The following is a 19,930-nucleotide window of genomic DNA, read 5'->3' on the forward strand; positions in this document are numbered from 1 at the left end:
TAAAATCTCCATTCCCACCCCACTCCAGAGGAAGGTTACTGCAAAATACCCATTTCCTCCCGATCAGCTGGGACTCAGGAGGCAGAAAATAGATGGGAGCGGGGCCAGTCAGAGGTTGTATTTACCGGTTCTCCGAACTATTCAAAATTTCTGCTACTGGCTCTCCAGAACTGGTCAGAACCTGAATACCACCTCTGGCCTAAACCAATTCAGTCCATATGCACCAATGCTTTGATAAAGAAAGAAACTCAATGCAAATGCCAATTACTTGTGAAAAAGGTGAGTGGTTGGGCCTAGTTTTTGTAAAGCTCCTATAATATTCATCTATTAAAAAGTCAAACAAGTGAGCCTCCTCCCTGTATAGAGGAAGGAAGTTCACCTACGTTACAGACTATCATGAGGTGCTTTACCAAACATACTTCTGTCCCAAGCAGTTTTCTCCTAGAAGCACACCTTTAAGCCACATGTTCTCACATCTGCATTTCATTACAAACCATTGCCAGCTGTTAAAACATCTTCTTTTTATTTCTGCAAGGAAGCTTCAAAGGCATGAGTCAATAGGCATCTATCTAAAGTGTATTACCAAAAAGGCAAGTTTGTAAGAACTGCCCCATGTTCTAACCACAGAGTCCTGTAAATATTCATGATAATCATTTTATAACAAGAACCAAATGTGTTTTATAAAATAGTTATCGTATTCAACTCCTTCATGTGTTTACAGGGTTTTATCTTTTAAATGAAATAAAATATTATGGCCATTCCAAACTCTGATATACATGGCCAGTTTATGCAATATGTTTTTATTGCCAGCCAGCAATAATACAAAGAAAACATTGTATCTATGCAGTTCTAATAAACACACCCCATATGGCAAAATAAGAGATACGTGGCAACCCAAAATTTCTCATGAGGTTAACTCTGTATCACCACTGAAGGGATTTGATGACAAGAATGCAAATATAGACTCTTGCATTTATTTTATGTTCTGTTAAATTTGAAATGCTTGTTATTGTTGCTGTAGCCATTCTTGTCTCCATTACTCTTGCAATCTCTTTGACACCCTCACACCCCCTGCCAACCCAGGCTGAAAACCCTCATGGTATCTTCTTTGGGGATTTAACTGAAATGTGGGAAGGCAGAAAGACTACAGAATATATCTGAAGCTGCCTGAGGTTGAGAAGCCAGTTTCCTTGAGATTTCCCAAGCAGGGACTCATGGAGAAATTATAGAGAGTGGAATAAAGTGATTCCTCACCCACCCTAGAACTTCTGAGAAAAATATTAAAAATACACAAGGTAAAATAACAAAGGTTTTTTTTTTTTAAAAAAATTAATGGATAATTTGAAATTTGCTTTGTTAATAAAAATATGAAATTAGAAGATCAAATAGAACTGATGGAGAAAACTGATTTTAAGATTGAGAAAAAAGTAAAATACTTGGGTATTGCTATGACAAATATAAACTGTATGTTATTTCAAAATAATTCTGTTAAGACATGGAATGAAATTAAGAAGGACATGTTAAGATCGGAGAAATTAAATTTGTCAATATTGGGGATAATCTCTGTGATAAAAATGAATGTTTTATAGGATGCATTTTTTATCTACTGTATATCTATACAAAGAAAGGCAGAAGCCATTCTTTTTCCTTTTTCTTTACTTTTCCCCTTTCTTCTTACTGTGGTTTTTGTCTGGGTTTTTTTTTTTTTGCACTTTCTTTTTCTTGATTGTTTACTTTTTATTCGTGTTTTTGAAATTTAATAACATCATATTAAAATGAATGTTTTTGCTAGAATGATATTTTTGTTTCAGATTATACCTGTTTTGGCAACTGATATACCATTCAAATAATGTCAGAAAGATATATTTAAATTTGTAGATCAGGGAAGGAGGGAATATAAAGTGTAAAAGAAAGAGAAGGATTACATTTACTGGATTTGAAATTGCATTCCACCTCTTGTTGCAAAGAAAATGATGGATAAAAGAATGGATGTTGCTGAGATACAAAATACCTTTAGAGTTAGAAGATCACAACCTGAAGTTTGGCTGGCATAGATATTTATGGTACAATAAAATGAAAATTAATGTAAGATGTGCCATATTGAGAATATGGAACAGATATAAAATCAGGTTGTTCTACCCATTATAGAGGAATGGTTGGTGAAATTGACAAGAAATGAATTTGTGATTTATTGTTTTGGTCATTAGATAGAATTACAGGGCACTTTGACAGCTTTTATCTGCACTATCTGATAAATAATCAAGATAAATTTATTTCTCTAAAAGTAGCAAAATTTGCCTATCGTATGTGTAAGCTTTGCCCACAAATGATTGCTAATAGTTCTTGTTATTAGAGGATAGCTCTGCTTTAATTTTATTGATTGTATTTTATTGGTCTATGATGAAAATATAATTCTGTTTATCTGACAACATAGATTATAGAAAGAAGAGAGTTCTATTATAGCTTTAGAGAGGTTAAAATATAACTTGCTTATAATAAGACTGTGGTGAAGGATTTTAAAAGCCAGTTATCCATGTCTTTATCTTTCTCAATATCTTGTTCTTTTATTCTACTTTACTTTCTTATTGAATTTTTAGCTTTTTCTGTTTTTTCCTTGTTCACATTTTCTGTTCTAATGTACCGTCTTTCCCACAAAATAAGACCCTGTCTTATATTTTTTGAACCCCAAAATAAGCGCTTGGCCTTATTTTCGGGGAGATCTTATTATTTTGGGCAGTGGTGGGTTCCGCCCAGTTCTGCTCGGTTCTGCCGAGCCGATAGCGGTGACGATATAATGTCACCGAACCGGTTCTGCCCCTTAACCCTAACCCTAACCCTAACCCTGCCCCCCAGCATTATTCTTACCTTTTATTTGGCCCCACCCCCAATCTATTGCTGCCTCCTGAGTCCCACTGCTGGCTAGAGGGAAAAAAATTGTTTAAACTCTTGCCGCAGGGCTTCAAAGGGCCACCCTACAGCTGAACAGTGTTATAAAAAAACAAATGAGTAGACAGGTGCCTGCAAAAATAAATGGATAGACCAGTGCCTGCAAAAATACATGAGTAGACCAGTGCCTGCAAAAATAAATGGGTAGATTGGTACAACTCTGCAAGCAGTTAAAAGCCTGGTAGACCAGTACCTCTGCTAAATCCTAAATAATTATCACATGACCATCAAGCCATGCCCACAAAATAAGCCACGCCCACAGAACCGGTAGTAAAAAAATTTAGAACCCACCCCTGATTTTGGGGTTCATAGAGCAAGATGGGGCTCCTCTTGTTGCCTTACCTGATTTCCAGCTCTGCGTTTAAATATTTTCAGGGAGGGCTTATTTTCAGGAGGAGGCTTATTTTAGCGCATGTGCTCAAAAGCCCAATTGGGCTTATTATCAGGGGATGTCTTATTTTTGGGGAAACAGGGTAGTTTGTTATTGTTCTTACAATTGTTTTTGAAATTTTTAATTATGGAGGGGGGGGGGAGAAGGGGAGGGAGAGAGAGATCCCAAACAGGCTCCTTCATATTCCTAGCAGCCAGCATGATTTTTTTGCCTCTTTCCTTTGAATATTCATTTTTAAAATAAACCTCTAATTGTAAACAAATAAGACTAGCTTACTATTTGTATTAAAGTAACTATAACCCTCCAGTTCTACAAACAGTATTGTGCGGATGTATAAACTTTAGACCATACCACGTTTTTGAACGAATGATATGAATCTTTTGGTATCCTGGAGTGACACTTGTTCATAGCAGTTCATTCTTTTTCTCTCATATACATCTAACTGGGTGGTCTGCATAAGAATGTGGTAAATTTCAAAAGCACAGTACTGTTTTAAACAAATCATCTTTCCTCTTCCTCTTGCCAAATGCCCAAAGAAATAGCTAGGCCACGGAGCAGTTTCAGTCCTCTTCTCCTCTGCATTCTTTAACCTCAATCTTCCCCAGTTGATGCTTGGGGCAATTTCCTCCCCGGTGAAAGCCTGTCAGCATTTCTTTCTTGCTGTTGGTCAAGAGTCACTGACTCCTAATTCTTGATAGTCCTTGAAGGACTAGGGGATACATGATAGCAGTGTTCCAATATTTGAGGGTCTCCTACAAAGACAAGGGGGTCAAACTATTTTCCAAAGCACCAAAAGGGAAGCTGAGATAGAAACTAAGCTAGGAGAGAAGCAACCTAGAACTAAGAAGAAATTTCCTAATGGTGAGAGCAATCAACCAATGGAACAGCTTGCCTTCAGAAGTTGTGGATGCTCCATCACTGGAGGCTTTCAAAAAGAGAATGGATAATCATTTATCTGAAATGGTATAGGATCTCCTGCTTGAGCAGGGGGTTGGACTAGAAGACCTCCAAAGTCCCTTCCAACTCTATTATTCTATGTTCTATGATTTCTTGATTCCTTTGTCCCTCTGGAGTGAAATCTAAGCTGAGTAGAATACCTTCTTTGATTCATGCTTACTCAAAGTAAATTTTCCTTTCTGATTTTTAAAAATAAGTCTTGATATTTTGGATAATATCTAAAATGACTCAGCCTTTCATCCTTCCGAGGTTGGTAAAATGAGGACTCAGATTGTTGGGGGCAATATGCTGACTCTGTAAACAACTTAGGGAGGGTTTTAAAGCACTGTGAAGCGGTATATAAGTCTAAGTGCTATTGCTATAATTGATTGTGGTATCCCTAGTCATGTTAGAAGACAATATTGATAGTATTTTGACTAGTCTCTTTCAAAGATGAGGACTAAAAGCTGCTTTTAGGGAGAAAAAAGACAGTATAATAGTGATGTAAATTTCTAACCATGTAAGCTGGTTAGGATGGGGGAAATGTGCCAGGGGAGAAGTGTTGCAGTTTCAAGAACTCTTCTTTAGGGATAGGGATAGGCAAAAAATATGGTGGAAGGGGAAGTGTACTATGTTTATGTCAAGTGATGGATATTTTTTTGTGAATGTTAAATAGGTCTGAAGTGGTGTAGAATATGGTTCATGCACAATAAAGATTTTCGAAAGCTAGTAAGATGAAGGACGTATGTTTTTGTAAATGTACTTAAAAATATAAATTCTAGAGATTAAAAATTAAAACCATTTCTATTCTGAGATATAGAGGTTCCTTGGCTAATAAACTTTATTCAGGCACTCTGAATAAATTATAATTTAAGCAGTTTCATGTCAAATATCTATTATCCACTAGATGGCAGGATTTCATAGATATTTTCATTTGAGGTCCCTTTGCAGACCAAAACCTAACTTCTGAAAAAGTGTGAAAACACCAGTTCCCTGGTTTCTCCTAATTTATTTGTGAGCCACAGTTGAACCCACCACCTTCATCAATCTTTTGTTTCCTTAAAATTCCTGCATGGCAACAAATGATCTGCTGATCCAGTTATTTAATTTATGTATCACTTGGATATGCTTTTTAAAGGGTCCCAAAAACCCAGCTATAACATCAGAAACGTAACATTTTCACTGAGAGACAAACATCAAATAAGAAAGATATTACATCAACTGCACCAATAACGCAATTATATGCATGCCAACTGAGAATGCATATATGCAAATACTTGGTTTATTCCTAGCTAGTGCCCATGGGATTACAGCCTCAACCTGTAGATGCTGTATAAAAAAGGAGAGCACCAGGGGTGGGTTCTAAATTTTTTTACTACCGGTTCTGTGGGCGTGGCTTATTTTGTGGGCATGTTTGATGATCATGTGACAATTCTTTAGGATTTAGCAGAGGTACTGGTCTACCAGGCTTTTAACTGCTTACAGAGCTGTACCGGTCTACACATTTATTTTTGCAGGCACTGGTCTACTCATGTATTTTTGCAGGCACTAGTCTACCCATTTATTTTTGCAGGCACCGGTCTACTCGTGTATTTTTGCAGGCACTGGTCTACCCATTTATTTTTGCAGGCACCAATCTACTCATTTGTTTTTGGATGCACCGGTCTACCACCAAACTGTCTTTTACCACTGATCAGCTGTAGGGCGGCCCTTTGAAGCCTCACAGCAAGAGTTTAAACAGTTTTTTTCCTTATAGCCCATCAGCTGGGGCTCAGGAGGCAGCAATAGATTGGGGGTGGGGCCAAATAAAAGGTAAGAATAACGCGGGTGGTGGTGGGGGAAGGCGGGGGGGCAGAACCGGTTCGGTGATGTCATATCGTCACCGCTACCAGCTCGGCAGAACCGGGTGGAACCAGGAGGAACCCACCACTGGAGAGGACTAAGAACACTGTCTTGAAGTGACACATTTCCATCTTTCCCCAGTCCAGGATGATTCAGATGTACCACACTAGAACTTCCATTATTCTCATTTGGATGGATGGATGGATGAGAGTGGACACTGAATTACAGAATAAAAGAGCTGGGAGGAAGGGACCTTGGAGGTCTTCTAGTCCAACCCGCTGCTCAAGCAGGAGACTCTAGTCTACACCATTCCAGACAAATGACTGTCCAATCTCTTCTTAAAAACCTCCAATGATGAAGCACCCACAACTTCTAGAGGCACGGCATTCCACTAATGACTGCATATCATCAATCTTAAAAATCATCAAATAGGCATACATTTATGATTATTTAGACATTATGGTAGATGGGGGCCCACAAGAGAGGATCAAAAAATGACAAACGGGAGCTGGCAATCAAATGCAATCAAAGCCCATTCATTTTATACATGTGTTGATGCCATGTGTTGATGCCATGCACCTAAGGCAGGATTCTGATTTCACAGTTGTGCATATACCCTACCTGCAGCTGGAGGTGGTTGAAGTTGAGTCTAACTTAAACATAAGTGAGGGTCACTTCCCCGCTGCCCTGAAAGAGGCGGTGGTGAGGCCTCTCCTCAAGAAGCCGTCCCTGGACCCAGCAATATTGGCTAACTATCGTCCTGTCTCCAACCTTCGCTTCATTGCGAAGGTTGTTGAGAGTGTGGTCGCGCAACAGTTTCCACAATTCCTGGAGGAAACATCCTATCTGGATCCGTTCCAGTCAGGTTTCAGGTCTGGGCACAGCACGGAAACGGCATTGGTCGCGCTGGTTGATGATCTCTGGAGGGCTCGGGACAGGGGTTATTCCTCTGTTCTGGTCCTATTAGATCTCTCAGCGGCTTTTGATACCATCGACCATGGTATCATGCTGCACCGGCTGGAAGAGTTGGGGGTGGGAGGCACCGTGTTACGGTGGTTCTCCTCCTTTCTCTCCGACCGGTCGCAGTTTGTGTTGGCAGGGGGGCAGAGGTCGACCTCGAGGCCTCTCATTTGTGGAGTGCCGCAGGGATCGGTCCTCTCGCCCCTTCTGTTCAACATTTATGTGAAGCCGCTGGGCGAGATCATCCGTGGCTTTGGGGTGAGATACCACCAGTACGCTGATGACACCCAGCTGTACATCTCCACCCCAGGCCACCCCAACGATGCCCTTGAAGTGATGTCCCAGTGCCTGGAGGCTGTGCGGATCTGGATGGGGAGGAACAGGCTCAGGCTCAACCCTTCCAAGACTGAGTGGCTGTGGCTCCCGGCATCCCGATATAGTCAGTTGACTCCATCACTGACTATTGGGGGCGAGTCTTTGGCCCCCACTGAAAGGGCTCGCAATCTGGGAGTCCTCCTGGATAGGCAGCTGTCTTTGGAGGAACATCTGACGGCTGTTACCAGGGGGACCTTTTATCAGGTTCGCCTGATTCGCCAGTTGCGGCCCTTTCTTGATCGGGATTCCCTGTGCACAGTCACTCATGCCCTCGTCACCTCTCGCCTTGACTACTGTAACGCTCTCTACATGGGGCTCCCCTTGAAGAGCACCCGGAGGCTCCAGCTGGTCCAGAATGCAGCAGCGCGGGTAGTGATGGGAGCAACATGGCGCTCCCATGTAACACCACTCCTGCGCGAGCTGCACTGGCTCCCGGTGGTCTTCCGGGTGCGCTTCAAGGTGTTGGTTATCACCTTTAAAGCGCTCCATGGCATAGGGCCTAGCTATCTCCGAGACCGCCTACTGCTACCGATGACCTCCCATCGACCCGTGCGCTCCCACAGAGAGGGCCTCCTCAGGGTGCCATCAGCCAAACAATGTAGGCTGGTGGCCCCCAGGGGGAGGGCTTTCTCTGTGGGGGCTCCCACCCTCTGGAATCAGTTGCCCCCGGAGATAAGAAGAATCCAGGACCTCAATGCCTTCCGTCGTTCCCTGAAAACCTATCTTTTCCAGCAAGCCGGGTTGGCTTAAGAAGAAATTTTAAAACTTTTAAATCCTTTTAAATTAGTCTGTGATTTTTAATTTTTTGGGCCAAATTTTATATATATTTTTAAATGTTTTAATATTTGTATTCTATGTTTTTTATCTTGGCTGTACACCGCCCTGAGTCCTCAGGGAGAAGGGCGGTATATAAATTCGAAATTAAATTAAATTAAATTAAATTAAATAAAATTATTAGGTATTATTGCTACAGAACCTTTGTGTTTCTTCAACAATAAGCACTTTATAATACGTCAATATTTCAGTTTGACTTCTTTAAATACACTACTGGAATTTCCAATGAATTCTGAGCTTCACAGAGATAAATTAAGAATACATACATGTAATAATTCTGTAGTATGTGCAAGAGGTCTTCTTTTTCGAAAAAAATTAAAGCTTGATAGGATGTATTCCATGGTGTATTATGAATGTTAAGAGTAGAGCTCCAGACTTTTCTTTACCTAATCTAATTCCTGGAATTAATCTTTTATTTCAAACTAGGTTCTTTACATCTTGAATAAAAACAACAAACACAATACTTTTTATTAAAGGTATTTTAATAAAATTATATGCAAATTTTAACAAATCAAATGCAGGGGAAAATTGTATGGGATTTGCCTGGTCTTCTGTTTGGTTTGCATGCACTAGGTGGCACAAATGCTAAAAAAGACACTAGAGGCCTAGACACTAGGCCTCCTACAGATATTATAAGTATGCCAAAGGTGAACTCCTAATGTCTTTCAGTTATTTCAAAGCTCTGTAGTGGAGGAAAAACTTTAAATGCCTCTGATATACATATTCATTTGCAGACAAATCGTTGTCCCAGATTTCTCTCCCTCATATTTTATAAACTGGTGATGATCTACAAAGGAGATTGATATTTTATGGCAAGATTGAGAAAGTATCTCCAGCTGTGGCATGCTGGGTCATCTGGTGAACTGATGAATGTTTGTCTCCAGAGGCATTCAGTTTAACCCGCTGTTGGGCATCTTTTGCTGCTGATAGCCAAGTATGAAGTGTTTTGACTCTTTTTTAAAAATGGTAATAGTACATGTAATGTCTGGACCACAAAGTAATGCAGGGAAAAGAAATAATACTGTAACTTCTGCAGGATGAGACCTCTGTTACCATTTGCTAAATGACAACAAGCTGCAGGCCAAACCAACATGTTATTTGGTGTGGAATTGTACTAAGTTTAATAATACTATATCTGGAAGGTCAAGTAATTCAGTTGTGCCACATCAGATCCAGTCTGATGTTGCTCTTTGACTTGTTTCATTCAGCAAGACCCTCCAAAGAAGCAACTTGGGAATGTATTTAATTTTTAGAGTTATACCCCAGGAACTCAAGTCAACATATAAATCATGTCCTCTTCTAATAGTTCCAGCAACAACCCTTTTTATAGGGCTGAAACAGAAAAACCTCCCAAAAATTATTGAATATTTTTTTCTGGCTAACAGTGGGCTAGAACTTACTAGTAAGTTCTTACTAGTCCCAGTCCAAAAATCAACTACTGCATCATGTTGCACCTCTTTAGTGGTTGGAAGATGTGGGAAATGATGTTCTGAACACCTTCCCCTTAGAAATATTTATTTACAGGATAAAAACAGCAGTTTGGGTAGGGTTTTGAAACAGAATTTTTATATTTATAGTTTTTAAGTATTGTTCATTTTAAGCATAATTTTATTTAAGATTGTTCTTGTGTGTTTGTAATCTACCCTGGGTACGTCTGGGAGGAAGAAAAGTACAAAAATAGCAGCAGCAGCAGCAGCAAATCTGGCTAAACAGTTTTGCAAATTAATATAATACTTCAAACAGCAACTTGACCAGAGATGAAGTGGGCTGTAAGAAGTCAACAAGTGCAATCAACCTTGGTCAATGACAGCACTATCAAATCAACTTGAACTTATTTGCCTCAAGCATAGGAAGCAGCTGTGATTCATTTTTTAAACCTCTAAATGCATTGTGCTTTTAAAAACATTCACACAGAAGTTCTGAATATATCTTAGAACAATAAGAACCCTGCTGGATTAAATCAAGACTCTACCATAGCCAGCTATCTGTCTCTAGGAAGTCTACATGAAAAGCACGAGGATTCCCTTAATAGACAGACGTTTTACTTACAGGAAGAAATTAAAACTTCATTGACTGGATTAACTTGTCTTTGGTTGGATCCTATTTTCAAATCACTTAAGTAAATAGACATAGAACCATTTGGATGCATATTCTATAAATTTATTATGTGTTGCATGGGGAAAGTACTTCCAATCTGAAATCTTAGGCTACAAATGCCATCATCTTTGTTCATTGTCCCTGTTGCTTGGAGATGATGATAATTACAGTCCAACAACAACTGGTGATCCCAGTTAATTTAAATCTGGATCCTCCTGTCCATTATCTTCCTAATGTGTTTGACTTCATTCGAACTGTTGTCTGGAGAAACAAGACAGACTTATTTAGAATAATGGAAGCAGTCTAAACTGCTGTTTGGTACCATCATAATATTGTCCAATAGTTCCCCAAAATGCACAACAAATGAGTACTTGCCCTTAAAAAGTGAAAACTGTCATGTTTATTTGGTCTTTGAATTACTGGATTTGAGAGAATCCAATCCACCAAGTATGCCCTCAGCACAATTCCTGTATGCTTCCTGCCAAGGTAGAATAGAAACAGTGCTTGGTAAATTGCTCCTGTGTTAATCTGGTGCTGTTTTACTACCCTTTTCACAGTTGGGCCATCTGATCCTCTGACAAAATACTGCATACTAAGTGGTCTCAGGAAAGCCTACCAGCGGGGCTGAAATCTGTCTTTTCAACTGAATTGTAGCAATGATCGGTGTAAAGGAGTACTTACGTTACAAACATGAGAGATTTCTTGACTACTATTTTTTAAAGTGGTCCTATGGATTATATATCATGAGAGTAATCTAAAACTGGTTTTAAAAAAGCTGGACAGAGACTGTGGGGGAAAGGACCTCTAGATAAAACACCTCCTCTAGGCTGGTCCAGCCTTGGGAATCCTGTAGTACCCAATGATTTTCAATGCTCTCCCGCTTCTCTTCCTACCAGCCATCAAATGTACCATCAGGCTTCAGAATGTCTTTACATCCTTTTTCCCATGGCATGGGGCCAAGGAAGAGGATAATAGGCTAACCCCTGATAGGAGTTTGGGGAGAAAAAAAGGTCAGCCATTCTTCTTCCACAAAAGAGGGAGAATCTATCAGCTGCCATGCCATGAACCTAAGGTGTCAGCAGCTAAAAAATGTCTGAAATCGATCATCATAAACACAACACAGCTACGCTCAAAAATATGTGGGGGCAAGTCTGTGTGGGAGAGGAACCGATCTGGTTCTTCCTTCAAGTATGAATGAGGGTATCATCTTTCAGCCTCCTCTTCTTGATAAACAGCCTTCAGGTTCTTGCCAAAACCATTAATAAGGAAGCTGTCTCCAATGCACAGGCATCATGATGGTGGGGTTCCCGCTAGGAATTCCAGATGCGGAGCGGGGAAAAAGACAAGAGGATTGGTATAGTGCCACGGGGAGTGATAAACTAGGTGCTGTGAGAGAGCTCTTGTGTCACCCCAACTGTGGAATATAGGTTAAAATATTGGCTTGGCTGACATGTGAATTTAAACCGAACCCCTGCTTCAAGTTCCCTGGGAAGACATCACCTGGAAAAGGGAGCAATAATGATTAGTCTCACGGTCAAATGCATTCCAGTCTTCTGAGCCAGGAGATTTCCTTGCAGATGGGAGTTAAATTCATGAAGGTTTTGCTTCCTGGGAATGAGGTAATGAAAGGGCTCTGTATTTGATTTGTTTTCTCATACTCATATTTATCTGAAAGGAAGATGGCCCTAAATTTAAGGTCAGTTGTATACAGCATCCTATGCTGTCCTGCCTGTTATACTCTTCTTATATGGTGGGTTTTTAAACATTTATTGTTTGTATTTTATGCTCTATGCTGCCCAGAATCACATTATTTGATCTAGCAGCCAAGCAAGCAAGCAAGCAAGCAAGCAAGCAAGCAAGCAAGCAAGCAAGCAAGCAAGCAAACAAACAAACAAACAAACAAACAAACAAACAAACAAACAAACAGTCAGTTTCAGAAATGTCAGTTTGGATTGCAACGTGGGTGTGCTCAATCTGGACTATGTCCATTGCAGGATTCGATTCACTGTTCCTTTGCTTTTCGTTCTTCCCATCCCTGCCAATTCTGCCTACTCACTAGTACCTGTGCTTTCCTTTTACTCTTCCAGATATTTGTGCAACACAAACCACGTATTTCTATGATGTAACTTCTTTGATGCTAAAGCAGATATTTTCTCCTCCCTCCTCCTTATGATATAGTACCATCATAATTCTGATGCTACAATATTCAAGATGATAGGGAAAAGATTGTTCTTTCACTTGTGCATTTGTCTACAGCAGTGGTTCTCAACCTTCCTAATGCCGCGACCCTTTAATACAGTTCCTCATGTTGTGGTGACCCCCAACCAGGGGTGGGTTCTAAATTTTTTTACTACCGGTTCTGTGGGCATGGCTTATTTTGTGGGCATGGCTTGGAGGTCATGTGACTGGGTGGGCGTGGCTAGCTGGTCATGTGACCGGGTGGCCATGGCTATGTGTATAGGGACTACTCAGAGGGCTGAAAAAAGTCATTTCTGACAGGTCCTCGCACTTTTGACTGGTCCTCACACTTATGACCATCCTCACATTTATGCCCGTGCAGCATTCTTAACAACCATGTCACTCATTTCACAACTGCTTCTTTTCACCATGGTGATAAGATAGGGCAAAAAACGTAAAATGTGAGGATAGTCGTAAATTCGAGATCTGGTCAAAACTGCGAGGACCAGTCAAAAATAACTTTTTCAGCCCTCTGAGTAGTCCATGTGCACAAAAGGACTACCCAGAGGGCTGAAAAAAGTGATTTCTGACAGGTCCTCGCACTTTTGACCGGTCTTCGCACTTATGACTGGTCATCATTTATGCCCATTGTAGCATTCTTAACAACTGTGTCACTCATTTCACAACTGCTTCTCTTCACCACGATGACAAGATAGGGCAAAAACGTAAAATGTGAGGACAGTCGTAAGTTTGAGGACTGGTCAAAAGTGCGAGGACCAGTCAGAAATAACTTTTTCAGCCCTCTGAGTAGTCCATATGCATAAAAGGATACAGCAATAGAGAGGGATGAAGGAAGGGAAGAGAAATTAGAGTAGGAGTGAGGGTAAGAGAGGGAGGAAGAGAGGAGGAGAAGGAGAAAGGAAGAGGAAGTAGGGAGGAGAAGAAGAGGGGGAGGAAGAGAAAGTAAGAAGGAAAGAAAAGAGAGAGGTGGTAGGTTTGAGGAGAAAGATTGCTGTACAATAAAAAAGATGAAAGGGAAGAAAGCCAACCCCAAACAAATATAAAGATATTAAGATAAAGAATGAATTGTTAAATTTTAAAGAATAAAAGAGAACAAATATGAATAAATAATAATTAGAAACATACATACAAACATACAATGTATTTTCTTTTGTAGGAAGTTAGCACCCACCCCTTTCCTGGAAGAGTGAAATATTTTAGGAAAAAGGCAGAATATTATATTTCCCTGGGATAAGCATGTTTTGAAGCAGCTACCATCTTCCTGTCCCCACCCTTTGTCAATGGGCCATTAAGGCCTGGGCCAGTCTATTCTACATAACAAAGATCTACATCCTTCAGGCAGAGCCATAGTAGGAATTGTCCAAGATCCAATAAAGATAGGATTAGCCCTCTACACAATAGCAGCAGAAACTCACCACACATGACCTGGGAAGCACATGTGACCATCAGCCAGCAAGGCTAGCTAAGACCCCCACCCCCTGGGAGTCTGACAACCAATCAGGATACTCTTTCGGGGCCCCAAGAAATGCAGAGCCAGAGAGAGATAAAAACCCGAGGATTTACTGTATCTGCCCTTTTCTGTTCAGGAACTCAAGCCATGTGATCCTGTCCACCATTAAACCATCTTTCCAAGCAGTCTCCATGTTTCCAGTGTCTTTTTCCCCACTTGGAGCAGAACCTAGAAGGAGATTTCTTCCAACATTTGAACAGAGTATTTGGCCGGTTCACAAATTTAAACAGTGTTTAGTCATTTCAATTAAATTTACAATTTCTATATTTCCTTTTTGCCATATTTATTCCTCATCTATTTTTGTAAAAAACCAATATTACCCTTCATCCTCATCTCTAATCTTAATCAAATTCAATTTTTCCCTTCTATTCTATATTATACCCCTTCCCATTGTCATCTATTTTTATATCCATCCTCACATTGGTTAATTATGTAATATTACAGTTGTTTAATATAAATTCAACATTTTAATATAAATCAATTAGTTATATAACTACCTTTTTTGTATATTAATCAATATGAACATGAATATTCCAATTATTTCCATGCAATCCAATTTCTTACAAATCAATTAATTATATTTACCAATAATAATAAACCAAATAATTTCCCCCATATATTCCTCCAAACCACATCTTAACCATTTCTGCTTTCAACACAATATACAATTAATAGTATCTCAATTATTACAATTCCCTAGTTAAATAGAGCTTTTTTTCTTTTGTGTTTTAAAATCTTGAACTCTCCTCTTTTTCCCTAAATTTCCCATTGTTTGCACCTACCTTTTTTGGTGAGGAAAAAGAAAAGAAATCTGCCTGCCTAATTTTCCAACGCTGCAGCAACAGTAAAGCCAACAGCCTGCTTTACTTTCAGTTTCATTTTTCAGCATAGCTAGGGGAAAAAAAATTGTTCCAGCAAGCAGCAGAACCCTGAGCAAAACAGCTGAGAGCAAATCAGCTGAGAGTCGGGAGCCGATCTAATCAAGGGCTAATTAGCCTATGCTGAAGCTCCGTGGGCCAATAAAATTATAAAAAAACACCAAACCATTTGTTAAATTGCTGGCTTGCCTGCCCCTCGCCCACCACTATTTATTTGCAATAAATAGTGGTGCGGAGGGGCGGGGCAAGCCAGCAATTAAACAAACGGTTTGGCTGCACCACTGGCTATAGGGCGGCCCTTTGAAGCCCCGCGGCAAGAATTTAAACAATTTTTTTTCCTCTAGCCATCAGCTGGGACTCAGGAGGCAGCAATAGATTGGGAGTGGGTGGGGTAAGCGAACGGCCGGCGATTCAACAGAGCAGAGGGTGAGGGTGAGTGAAGGCATGGGGGGTGGTGGCGAGAGAGGGCTGTGGCGACCCCTATGAAATGGCCGTTCGACCCCCAAAGGGGTCGCGACCCCCAGGTTGAGAACCGCTGGTCTACAGGTTCATGGAAATGCTGTAGCCCGGAAGAATTGTTACTTTAGCTTCACAGAAAAATTCTTACTCTGCAAATTAAAGGTACAAAAAAAGAATAAAGTGAAAGGAAACCTTGCAATACTCTTGATAGAGGGTGGGAAAAGGGAATGTTGAGATATGTTGAAAGCAGATGTCTTTATTCCAGGCTGAGAAAATGAGAAGTACAGAAAGTGGAGAAGTAAATAGATGTGGATCATTGATGACTTTAGTGAACAACAACCCCCAATAGTCACAGTTATTGTGAGCAATAGTGAAGATAAAATATATTTGCAATTTTTATCAAATTATGGCCATGGATGGATGGTATTTGGCTGCTGCTGTTCTTATGCATATCTGAAATGATGGGCTTACATTTTATTATGAAACAGCTTTGCCCAACTTACTGCTCTCAAGATTTGCTGGTAGACACCCTCATTATTCTCCTGTTCTGAGGAGTTTTTAGTCCAATACATTAAAAATATAGCTTTAGTAAGGAAATTCTATAGCAGTTTTATTAGGTTTATACAGGTGTGGGCTCCTGGGGGTTCGGCAGGGTTCGGGCGATCTTCTAGCCAAGGATCGCCGGGGTTCAGCGAACTCCCAAATGCCACCCCTGGCTGGCCACACCCACCCTGCCCCTCCCCTCCCGCCCCTCCCCGGAGTCTCCATATGGCCCATTCATCATTCCAGGCAAGTGCAGGGGCCGCGCGGAGGGTCTGGGAGGGCAAAAAACGGGCCTACTGGAGGTTCCAGAAGTCTGGAAACGGGCCTGTTTCTGGCCTCTGGAGAGCCTCCAGAGCCTGGGGAAGCAGTTTTTGCCAGTTTTAATAGCAAACCCGTTGCTAAAGGATCTGAAGCCCACTGCAGAGTTTATACAAACTTCTGAACCATTGGAAAAACTATGGGCTTTGCTTTGCAAGACCTTTGAAGACAGCCAATGATTTTGGTAAGAATTGCTCTAAGCTAAATGTGAGGTGTTAAATCAAATAAATTGGTGCAGACAGCTAGATGAAAGGGCAGAGGAAAGGGTCAGGCACTTATAGGAGTTGATATCAGTGGGGCGATTTGGAACATCTAGCATAATAAGACTAAGTACAACAACATTATAATTGTCAGTAATGTGCTACCCACTATCTTGAGCAGATACTGTTAGAGGAAGATCTAATATTTTCTGTGATCAAATCAAGATCTAAAATCTACTTCTGGAATTAACATTTGAACTAACATGGTGCTACTCCCTAGAGTGCAGAGAGCTCAGTCCTGTGGAATATTCATCATAGAAAGTACCCGGTCAGTCAATGGACTGAAAAAGATATCCAAGAAGTGGAAGACTATGGAAGACTATAGATATAATAGAGCCCTCCAGTTTAGGAACCCATGTTCTGGGAAGATATTTGTTGGTTTTGTTTAACTAGCAATCTGTTTCTTTGTGTTTTGTTCTCTCTGGGAGTTTGAGGATGTGTGTATATATTTGGTGTTTGCCTTCATTTCTGTTAATTAGCTACAGCTGTGTTCTAAGTAGCATACTAAAAAGTGGGCTTTGCTATATCGTTCTCTCTATGTGTGTCTGTGTATATGTATGTATTTATCAGCTCAAATGACTCCTCTACAGGCTGAAGTTTTCTTCATTAATAATTATAGACTATAATCTATGATATTGGTCTAGTGTGGATTGATAAACAATTGTTTTTAAATTTCCCAGTTAGGGATGAGAGAAAGTGATTGGCCCAAACTTACCGAGCCAACTTTCATATCTAAGTGAGGACTAAAACCTGGGTCTCTGGGTTTCTAGGCACAGATAAATAGATAGGTATATGATGGTGATAGATAAATAGATGATAGATAGATAGATAGATAGATAGATAGATAGATAGATAATGAAAGTAATCTTGATATAGTACAGTGTGCGACATCTTGCAAATCAAAACCAGAAGCTACAAATATGGTTCAAAGTATGTAGCTGACTCTGCTAAAAATGTTCCCAAACACCATTTCCTTTGAACATTGAAGTTTTTCCTATCTGGATCACTCTTATTTCAAGTTTGCTTAGAACATTTAATAGTAGTTGATGTTTCACTTAATATGTCATGCTGATCTTCAGAGAAAATGTAACCTTGGCTAACTCCTCAGCTGCACTGGGAAACAGATGCTCCTAATTGTATGGTTATAGCCATACTATACAATTGTATAGTATAAAAGAAAGTGATGCTCAAATTGAATATTTTCCATGCAAAGTACTGTATAATATTTATGAATCACATTTATCTTACTTTATCTTCCCATATATAAAAGGATCACAAGGAAACACCCTTATATTTAGAAGGCTAGAGAGGCCCATCTTCAATATAATTTATTAGATAATCAAATCTCATCGTTTTTGCAGCAGCACCATTTGTATGTTTATTTAAATAATTTGTATGCCTGTCCATCTTGCAAATGAAACTCTGGGTGGTTCACAGAAAATTAAAAACCAAAAGCAACACCCACCTACAATTATTAAAAACAATTAGAACAATACAATATTCAATATATCACAGAGCCAATAATATATTTCAATTCTTGTGAAACTAATAGCAAACAGAGAACAAACCAACCAATGAGCTCACCTAACAACTCAACCCCAATACTTGAGTGCAACACTAGATATTTAATACCTTGCAGAAGGCTATAGGGGCTGGGGGCATCCTGATCTCAAGGCTAATGCTGGTTCCATAGGGCAGGTGCTGTGACAGAAATTGTATCCTTCTAGATGACACTGCTTCATGGGAGGGGCCTGGAACATACTCAATGGAGTAAGAAGAAAGGATTGGAAACAGGTGGATTCACAAATAACCTGGAGCTGCTAAATTGGACTTTCTATTAACTAAAAGATTGGGTACTGATTGTAGGGCTCTGCGTTATACTATATTTTTCCTCACAAGGCAAAATCTGGTGATAAACAGCTTTCCAGACAAGATGGCTGGAGATTTCACCAATTTGATACAACTCCTGAATAGTCTTAAACTTTGGAGGCCAAACTAGGGGCTAGTGTAAATTCAGTTCAGATTATTTCCTGGATTATTAGAAGAAAATAATCTGGATAGCAAAATAGACTAGATGTCGAAGTCAATATTTTCATTTTTCACAATTGTTTTGTGAGCCATGGTTTCCCTATTGTAGGTGGCCTTTAAAGTTAGTTTTTCCCAAGTACTGCTTTTAAAAGAAATTTTCTCCTGATTCGCATTTCTTTCCAAGCAAACCTTTTGCAAAAGGCCACTATTTAAGGGACTCCATTTAATGTTATTATCAGTTCACTAAGGAATCCATATTACTGAATCATCCAAATCTACTTCTTTAAAATCAGTTGCATTTTTTAAAAAAAATATTTTTAGTCTACTCCACACTGTCCTGAGTCACAAAGTGCACATGACATTAAATACATCACTTTTAGTTTCATTTTATTGTAGTTTTTCAGATACTGATGGTAGTCATGGAATATATGACTGCAGACAAAAGGGGTACCAACAAACTGCAGGGATACCAAACTGATAATGTCAGCACAATAGTATTATCATGTTAATGATATTATGAATTCGATGCATCTTAACCTCTGATGCTGGTTATGGCCATTGGCATAATGACAATGTAATTCTTGTCTTGCCCTCCTGGAAAAGACTCTATTAAGTGGGTGGGGGAGTTGAGGAAAAGGAATAATTCAATAATTAATAAATTATTCTATTAGGCTGAACTTTCTCTGAAAATGTAGTCTGTATGTAGACAATGTAGTCCTCACATACCAACTACTCATTCAGCAACTTTCAAAGTTATGCTGATGGTGAAAAAGGAGACTTCTAGACAATCCTTGAAGTTATGTCTGTCGCAGTCCCTGTGGTCACATGATTGCAATTCAGGCACTTTGCAACCCAAATGCATTTACAATGGTTACAGTGTCCCACACTCAAGTGATTGTCATTTGCAACTTTCATAGCTGACTTTTGATAAGCAAAGTCAATGAGGAAGTTGGCAGGAAGTCACAAGTCATGGTTACATGACATTGCACTTAAAAACCTGTGATTTGCTCAATGAAACAGCTGGAGCCTACAAGCTGACATCATAAATTGGGTGTGGTCTTGCGATGTTTCATTTTACAATGATGTTGCTTAGTGATGGAGTTGCCAGTCCTAATTGTAGTCAGTAAGTGAGGGTTACCTGTAGTGCCACCTCCAAACCCATTGCAATTTCAACTAAAAAGAAGAAAACAAATAATAGTTCATAGGGACCCATTTTTTTTGCGAGGAACATAGCTTGGTGAGAAATATTAAACCTTTCCTCTAGTTCTTCAAATTCTGAGACTGATTGTTTCTCTACTGCAGTTTGATTACTTAGTTCATATGTATGTATGTATGTATGTATGTATGTATGTAT

At 39.7% G+C, this 19,930-nt stretch overlaps 1 long non-coding RNA gene across 1 annotated transcript in view; it reads left to right on the top strand.

The window, feature by feature from the left end:
• The first annotated feature begins 1,017 nt into the window (after positions 1 to 1,017).
• The window catches only part of LOC148116902 (uncharacterized), a 61,054-nt gene continuing 42,141 nt past the window's right edge, over positions 1,018 to 19,930 (top strand). The window contains exon 1 of the long non-coding RNA XR_015733930.1: positions 1,018 to 1,295. This is a non-coding gene — a long non-coding RNA (uncharacterized LOC148116902). The remainder of the gene's footprint in view (positions 1,296 to 19,930) is intronic.

Source organism: Pantherophis guttatus, chromosome 1 (assembly GCF_059756535.1).
Source record: "Pantherophis guttatus breed Tessera chromosome 1, ASM5975653v1, whole genome shotgun sequence".
Classification (NCBI taxonomy): domain Eukaryota; kingdom Metazoa; phylum Chordata; class Lepidosauria; order Squamata; family Colubridae; genus Pantherophis; species Pantherophis guttatus.